Source organism: Micropterus dolomieu, linkage group LG05 (genome assembly GCF_021292245.1).
Source record: "Micropterus dolomieu isolate WLL.071019.BEF.003 ecotype Adirondacks linkage group LG05, ASM2129224v1, whole genome shotgun sequence".
Lineage (NCBI taxonomy): Eukaryota > Metazoa > Chordata > Actinopteri > Centrarchiformes > Centrarchidae > Micropterus > Micropterus dolomieu.
This window is the reverse complement of record NC_060154.1, coordinates 7,719,817-7,729,180: the sequence shown is the minus strand read 5'-3', so window position 1 is coordinate 7,729,180 and position 9,364 is coordinate 7,719,817. Positions and strand designations below refer to the sequence as shown.

General features: G+C 39.9%; 1 long non-coding RNA gene across 1 annotated transcript; it reads left to right on the top strand.

Annotated features, from left to right (window-relative positions):
* The first annotated feature begins 501 nt into the window (after positions 1–501).
* On the top strand, positions 502–1,563 carry LOC123971553. Its single transcript, XR_006825224.1, has 2 exons — positions 502–641; positions 1,123–1,563. It is a non-coding gene; the product is annotated as an uncharacterized LOC123971553 (long non-coding RNA).
* The last annotated feature ends 7,801 nt before the right edge of the window (positions 1,564–9,364 follow it).

The following is a 9,364-nucleotide window of genomic DNA, read 5'->3' as shown; positions in this document are numbered from 1 at the left end:
GACCGCCTCTACCTCCCAGCTACCCCCACTAAAAGAGGACTAAAACAATTTGTAAACACTTAGCATGGTGATGAGGCACTAGCTCATGTCCCCCTTCAGTTTAGACTTGTGATGACAGGAGCCAGGTGAAGTCATGGTAGTGCATGGTAATTTATGATTGGTGAGTCTACATGCTCTTAGGCAAGTGGGTGTAAGTTTTCTGTAACCTGAAGGAAAAACACTAATAGTTTTCAGTCTGGCTCAGTTGAAACTACAAAAGCTAACTCAGAGGGCTACTTCTTGTGTTGCTTTTGATAGGACAAGCGAAAAAATGTTTTTTGCAGAGGCAGCAAGTAATTATGACCCATAAACAGAATGTTTCCTTTTAAACATCACGCAACACCTTGTGTCAGTAATTGGCACTAGCACAGGTAGATTTATCAGAGAGAAAACTTTTTTCTTGGCCATTTACAGTGATAATGGTTTCTAACTGGGTTTTTATAAGAGTGCCTACACAGGTGAATGGAAGGATGTATTCAAAATGATTTAATTCAAAGTGCAACAAGTGACATTAACTAGCTTCTAGAAGTCAAATTCCACAGCTGTGGAACAGTCAAAGGACAAACTATGTGCTATCTGACCAAGGGACCTTTCACTGTGTGGTAAGAAAGCCATGTTTTCAAAATAAGGATAGGGTAGGGGAGGAATCAAAGGTTTTTCTGTCACCGTGTTACTACAGTGCATGCAAAAGCATTGAGTAACCTGGTTTCTTGTGTGCATGCAAACGTACTGACTAACTCCCACAAAATGTCCACCTCCCTGCAATTTTATTTATATAGGCCAAAATCACAAATCAATTATTTGTCTCGAGGGGTTTTACAATCTTTACAGCATATGACAGCCTCTATCTTTAGACCCTTATCTATTGTTTTAACATCAACTTTGCAGCAACGATCCTGTAGAAATCAATTTATCCATTTAAAGAATGTGTTTCGCAGGTGGAACCAGTAGCTCAGGACATGACTTAAGTATGTTTTCCAGGAAAGCACATTGGATATATGCACTGTTTCTTCCATTATCTGTGCATGTTTGCCTTTTTATATATTTCGTTTAAAATAAGTGTGTGCACATGTGTGTTATCAGTGCTCCGGAGAGAGATCATCGAGGCAGACAGAGGAGGTCATTATGCTGGGGGGGTTTCATCCCTGGATTAGCGGAGAAAGACTGAGAGAAAATCATTGTCATTACACTCCTACCAGGTTTCTTCTGTTTACTCTCCTCTTGTCTTACACCACTCACTTCAACGCTGAAAGATAAACCAGTCCAGCGGTAGCCTATGTTTGTATTCCCAGAGGCATCATGTCTGACATACTAAGAAGTCCTTCAGACCTGAGAGAGCGGCAGTGTCTCTATGTGTGTGTAGTTGTGTGTGCATGTCAACAAAGTGGAAGTGAAGCTGAGGGATGTTCAAGACTCAGTTGTTGTTTCATATGTGACTTTCAATTGACATCCATACACAGTGTGCATGTCTCATGTATATAGAAGTTTGTGTCTAAATACACATGTATGCATGTACTGAACATACATCTATATCTTTCTCATGAGGACTCTCTTTACATCGTGTCTCCTGTTCAAATATTTGTTAGATATTTTTGGTAAATTTAATCTCTACCTGATATAAAAGTGCATCTCTGAGATACACACTGAGATTCAGTCACAGTTTCCTGCACCAGTACTCATTGTTTATTAGTTTGACATCTGTTATTGTGATGTTAATGTGGTTAAACCCTCTGTTTGGGTTGTTTGCAAAATTAAAATGTGATTTCTGTGTCCCAAGGATTCCCAACACTGTCGAATGCTTCTATAAAATGTTTTGTTCACATTGGAAAAAGTACAACATGTGAAATTTTCTAAGATTATAAAATAAATGTCTAATGGTGTAAGATAAACAATAACAGAGTAGGTTTGGACTCCTGAACAAGATGTGCATGTGTTTTGCATGCTAACTGCACAAATGAAAACTGTAGTATAATAAATATATCATACTTTTGTGGTTTCAGTTGTTAAGTCTGCTGTGAATTGTACCCGAATTGTGACTATGACAGGGACAAGCATATGATCTATTAATAAATGTATAATATTTACATATTTAGCTTTTCATAGTGCTCACAGTCTATGGAAGTTCTGGTTAGTGCTAGCTTCCAGGGGGAGTAACAGTGGGTTATAATCAGTTAACTGATAACTAAATCTTTGGATAACTTCCAATACTCATAGCAAACAGTCTTTCCTCCTTATCCTTAAAAATACCATAAGCATACATTAGTAACCACGATACTGATGCTGAACGGGCTTCAATAATTGATAAATGCATTTTTGCTGAACCAATCAATATAAATAACTGCCTCATTAGAAGAGAAAAACATTCATTTCCCCCACAAAAGTTTGACCTGAATGTTCCTGTTTGAGCAGCTTGCAAACAGTTTAATTTGTGTGTGCGTGTGTTCCATAACTGGATATTTACAATGTGTTATTACTGTTTACATAGTTGATCCATGAAGCACCTCATCTGTCTTTTGGTGTTGCTCTGGTCACATGTGTCTTCAACCACCCCATGTCATGTTTTGGGTGACCATATTTTGTTTATGTTTTGATTTACTGTTTTTGTGTTATCTAATTATAACTCAATCACTGTAAAAGTGATCTTAGACATAGTATGGGCGTTGGACCAGGATCTTCATTTTGCTTTCGCTTGCCTCTGTGTACTGTCAGTGCCAGAAAGTGCGTACAGGCCTATAAGGCATTGGGTAACGTTTTCTCTGTTTGATGCACGTTTTCCAATCACTGAGAAGCTTTTCCCAAACTTCTCTCACCAAACGTCACCACCTCCCTCGGGTGGTCGTACATTGTCTTTCCACGCCGCTGTTTACACCCGTGCGCCTTTGATACAAACGTCTATTTGTTTTCTGAGGCCTCGGCCTCGTATACCATGAGGCAAGATAAATATTTTGAAGCTTCATAGGCATAAATAATTGATTTATGTCACACAGCAAAGCACGACATCCCCACTTCACACAGCCTCAACAGTGCTTTGTTTTGGGCTGGAGTATAACTGAGAGGACAATAATGTTTACCCTGGTGGTATTGCAATTAACAGAAGGAAACAGCTGCATACATGCATCTAAGGCTGTATCGAATTAAAAAACGATTGCGAACAAGTACAACTCTGGCTTTTGTTTATGTGTGGCGAGGGAGAGCAGTAAACAGAACTGGGTGAGGCGGGTGAGTGATACGGTCCCTCTGATGGGAGAGCCACAAATTGATTCATACACATGCCAAGATGGTTCAGATATGTCTGTCTCTCTGTCTGTCATTTGTCTATCTTGTTGTCTGTATTTTTTTTCACAGATTTTAAATTTGTTTTGTCCTTTCAGCTTCTCTTCGTCTGCCCTGTCTTTCCCTCTCTGCCTGCTTCTCTCTTTCACTGTCTCTCTCTCTCTCTAACACACACACAGACCCCCCCATACACATACACACACACACACATATTCACACAAACTCGCAAAGAAATTCTCATTACCTCATTAGCAGAGGCAGCTCTCATTTAGCTCTTTAATGACGGTTCTAGATGAATGGGCCTGGTGCTGATCCCAGTGCTGTGACTGGATTAGTGATAATGACTGATCTATGGGAAGTGTGACAGCCTCATCTCAACTCTCCCCAGGTCTCATCCTCTAGCTCGGGGCTAACCAAAGTGAGATCCACAGGCCAAGTCTGGCCCTTCACACAGTTTAGGAGTTCATGTGATGCCCCCCTTTTGGTTCTGTTTCAGACTATGAAAAGATTAGTCTGGGATCAGATTATTTCAATGTGCTTTTGTATATAAAAATATTATAGATTATTATTATAGATTTTCAGAGGAGAAGTTGGTTGCTAGCTACATTTTCAATACGTAAAGATCTAAGTTTAAGTAATTTTATTGTTTTATTCTTTCTATGTACTGCATAGAGAGCCTAAGTCACGCACTTCCGCTTCCGGCTCATGGGACCTTATTTTGGAAAAATTATGTACGGTAGTCAATGGCGAGAGACAACTTATATTTTTATCCGTTAGAATTGAACCCTGAATTACACATATGATGTTGGTCAATTTAAAATAAAATTTTGCAAGTCAAGAAAGTTGCATTTTGTTGTAAAACAGTAAAGTTACATGTCGTTTTGTGTGAAACCGCTCAATGAACTACATCTCTCGTCTCGCACAATATACGTCACCAACATGTTAGCGCGGTAAAGCTAGCTAACGTTCATTGCTTTCTTGCTACTAGCTAGATAATGTAGCTATGTTCCACGCAGAAATATATCTCACCTGATGTGTTTAATCCAACGACTCCTGGCTCTTTTATCACATCATCCTCTCATGTAAGTGTTTTGATGTTAGCTTCAGTAATGTTAGCTTCAGTCACTGACAGAGAAAGTTACAACATCACATATGCGACTTTAGGGTTTGTGGTCTTTGAAATTACGTATTTTCACAGTCTTATATCTCAACAGTTTTACATCAAACTATGGCCTTCTTTAATTTAAAATGTATCTTTTAAATCGACAAAGATCATATGTGTAATTCAGGGCACAATTCAAACAGGATCAAAATATTTAGTTGTCTCCTGCCATTGATTACCATACAATATTTTTCTGAAATAAGGTACCATGGTGGTCCACTGGAAGGGGAGGGACTTAGGCTCTCTATTAGATTGTTGATTTTTGAGTATTTTAAAAGCCCATCTATGGCAAAATATTGCAAACTATCGTTGGTTATGAATGCTGTGGTATGTGGTATGCCATATACTTGCACCCATAAAAACAAACATGAAATATATTTAACAAAAATACATATACGAATTTAAAAATGTCCCTTGTTCAGTCCCAGCTTGGGTCCAGCTGTATGTTGCTCTTTTACTCAAGTGTATCTACAGTAAGAAGGAGAAATCCCCCCAAAATCAGAGGTTGAATATTTTAACACATGTACAGTATTTTCAAGCACACTGCTGATATAGTACTGTGACATTATTTCCATGATATTGTCCATGAAACTGCCCGCAAGAGCTAAAATTTAACTATTTAAAAAAATTTGATGTTCTTCAGTGTAGCAACTATTCTGATTAGAATGAACTTTCAATCTTGAAGTAGCATGTCTTTAAGATTTCCGTCCTGGTTGATTTGGCAACACATGTAGTTACTTGAGTTACTTGTAATTGAGAGAGAGATGTTTTTTGCTAGTATGAAACAGAGCTATAACAACAAGTCTGAAAAAGTTATAGTGTACAGAATCTTGGGACACTGAGGGAAATGACAGTATAACCAGGAGGCTACAATATCAGAGAAGCACTTCTCTGTCCCTGTCTCAGCGATCACATCACTGATACAGTCCCACTCTTATTCATCTTGTCTGTGTGTTACCTTTTATGTGTATATGGTGAGTGTTGAAAAGGTTGTGCAGGCCTATATATACATACGATTCCATCTCACCTCAGTCTTCCTGCAAGGTTTACCTTCAATCCCACCATCATGCCACACATTTAACCCTGAGGCCCCTGCTTGATCCCCTGCAGTGGGCCCTCAGCTGATCCATCAGATCTGCCAATCGGCTCCCAGCCTCTAAAGACCCAGGGTCTCCAGTCTAAGACCACAGGAGACTGGGATCTCTGTCTGGAACACCCAGCAAGACCACTGAAACCTACTGAGGGCCAGGCCGGCTGAATTAGTTAGGGCTATTATGATGCTTGAGAGGTTAGGTAGCACTTTGTAGCATCGGCACTGAGCTGCCTGGACTGCTGATGATGCCCTTACTGTTTGTGTTGTAAATACATCAAATAAATGAAGGACAATAAACAATAAACCAAAAAATCATCAAAAACTAAATTATTGGCCGAAGTCTACAAGACAATAGGAATAGTGAAGTTCAAACAATTTACAGCATTGCATGACCGCTCAAAACATTAATTTTACAATTTTAATTACATCATACAATCCTACCAACAAACTATTTTCATAAGCATTTCTTAATAAGACTGAAGATTGTAGACAGTATGAACTGAGTCAAGCGCTCTTAAGAAAATGGACAACATCAATTGTTCGGGACCGCTGTTCATTTGCCTTCTCCTACCAGCAGCCAAATCAAATTCCCTAATCTTCATCATCAAGTAGTTTTTTATTTTAATCTAAACCATAATCGTTCCCTGACCCTAAGCGCATCTTCATCACAATGATGTCTGATCAGAAAATGGTCATATGAACCATTTTTATGATGGAGATTTGTAACAGCTTCAGCAGGTATTGACAAAGAATGTTTTCCTACAGATAGGGGCATCTGATCAGAAAGTTCTTATATGGGTTGTTTTTCCATTTAGGTTGGATGACTTTTTGACTGGCTCAATCGCAGAGGCTGTAAGCACATTGATTTCAGTCTTGCCATATACAAGCATAATTGGAAAACCAATTCTTTAACAGATTAGACAACAATTTGGAGCTCTTGCAGAGGTCAGATTCCTTATTGATAAGGAATGACAATAATATATTAGATATTATAGATATATATTCATACATGTGTTTTGTTCATCTAGGCAAGAGTACAACATATGTGTAAGTATGGTCTAACTCTATTAGAGTGTCTATATCTATATGTGGTGACGTGTAGGAGGGCCAGATAATGTAATATCCCCTCCCCTCCTCCTTCCACGCACGTTACCCCACGGTGTGTGTGCCCAAGGCAGTGGGCGCCCTGGCTCCTGTGACTAGTGGGTTTGCTCCCTTCAGCAGCACCACTCATCTCCCTCTTTAATGTCATTTAGCTGCGGGGTGGCCAGCGCCTCACTCGCCCATTAATCCCATTCCAAATGCCATAACATTTCCCAAAAAGCCCCTGCTTCTTAAAGCCGATAATTAGAATGTCTATTTAAAGTTCACGGCTCTCCCTTGCCGTTATCAATTAAAAGCCGTTTAAAGGAGATCGGTGGCAATCGTCAACAAATTAAATCTCTTCCTTGCTCTTTGACGTTAAGTCTAAAATGCATAAGGGGTCACAAAAGGCCCTGTGAAAAGAGAGCAAAATTAGAAATTTCCAAATAGTGCTGCTGAGTAGAAGAGCTGCCACAATTCACTGCTGCTGGCAATAGATGGAGTATGTAGTGAGATTTTTGGAATGGCTGTATCATCATGTGATATAATTTGATAAAAGTAAAAATTTGATGCAGAAAAGAGGCCAAGTGTGGTTCTGATTAACATTATCAAAGCTTGTGCAAAAAGAACAGGAAGGTCAACCAACCAACAGTGCATCAAACAGACAGGACTACATGGGTTTTAATGGGATAAAAGCTAATTTAAATCATAATCAAAAGCCTCACATTCTTCCCCCTGCTCATTATATTTGTGCAGATAAAATTAATGTTGGGTAAATGGCACATGTTAAACAAAAATGCTGTGTGATATAACCATGAAGAATGTGTGTGCTACTTTAACACAAGTGTTTCTTCATCACATTTCCAGTCAAATGCATTAATGTGCATGTGGTTTGTCACATGATTCACAGGCCAGCAACTGCAAAACATTTACTTTTAATTTGAACCAAGATAAAGGGGCAAAAGGCAGAAAGAAAATGTATTTTTGAGATTTTCATTTGGGGGTGTCATCTCATTACTGGCTGACGATGATACATTAGTGTCGCACACTGGAAAAGGATCATTTTCCAATGGAAGCCCAAACCTTATTGTTGGGAATGTACCATCTGGATCTCAAAGGGCTTCGCTCCCACATCTATCTTCTCAGGGATAATACAGGAGGCAGCACAGGAGGCAAGACTGATTGGTGATGAATTATGTATACTTTTAGCAAATTGTGATATTTGTCTGGCAATGTGATGCTACATATGACATACCCAAATCATCAGCCTGAGCATGTGGCAAATGATGATTTTTAGGCATTTTCTCATTAGACATGTATTTGATATGTTTTGAAAAAAAAAAATATATATATATATATATATATATATATATATCCTATATTTTGCATCTTCCGCACATTAATCTTTAACAAGATATTTGCTAAAAAGTTCCTTTTCATAGGGTAGAATGACAGTCCAGGAGAAAAGCTGTAAAAAAAAGTCAGTCAAACATATTATACAATTTGATGAATAACTTTTTGTTGGCTGTGTGCATGCATGCAAAGCCCATTATGTTTGATGTCGCTCTCAGGGGCACACAGTGTCCCCTTGTTCCTCCTACCTCTGACAGTGACAGGGTGAGCCTGAGGAGGTGTGCCCTCTAATAAAACATTTATATCCAGGGAAACAGCATGTCCAGCTCCAGCCACAACACTGGCTTTGACACCAGGGGCTCTTTTGAAGTTAGCCACCAAGATTTAGAAGCTTTTCTAAGGGGGGTCCATTGTTCCGAACTCTCCTCCCTTCACATTTCCTCCCCTTGCATCAAGACGCTTGGTGCTAAAGTCTCACAGTAGTCTGCAGCCACTTCAAAAGATGCACCACATGAAAGGGCTCGGTTTGACCCCTGCCCAGTAAGTAGCAGCTAAATTGGTAGATCGAAAAGCGGGGTAATTTGTATCAACTCAGTAAGTTACTATGCAGCTAAACAGGAAGGTCATGCCATTATGCCATGGCCTTAGCCCCAGCCCCATAGCAACAAGACATCAATGTAACATCAGTTCCTCAAACACCGGCTTGCACTCTCTCAAAATGATGCGTGTACACAAGGCCCAATTGTGGCGAGACAATCAGCCTCCAATTCTGGTGCATAGGCGTGTAAAAGGAAGCAAAGTGAGGACAGGAAGTGTGTGTGTTGCAATTTTTTCCAAAGTTGGCATGGTATGACTGTCCTGCTTAGCCTGGGAGATAATGTCTGATAATGGTAGGCTAATGATGCTTGGACTGATTGAATTAGGGCAGAGGTTCAGCGGGTCAGAGCCCTGGAGCCTACCAGTGACTCACCTTCCCCCTGCAGCTCCGCACACACCCTCCTGGGAAAGGCAAAGATCGGTGTTTCCCCCCGGTCCCAGTTTTCACAACTCAACCAAAATTCTCATGGCGCTAAAATCAATGTTGCCATTGTTGGGGCCAAACGGCATGTCCTGACCATGGCCAATGCAAAGAATTCCAAGTGGCAGGGCCTGCTGGCCTGTTGGGATCTACAGATTTGATTATGAGGAGGGCCAACGTTGTTTTTCAAGCCTGTCACATAAAGGGGGTCTTGTTCAACATCAGGACAATGGGACCTCTAAGTGGCATGTGAAACTGACCCGACTATGTGCAATAATTCAAGCCTTTGATTTGACAAATGTTTTTATGCCTTCCTCCACATCTGCAAATACCTCCACATTTC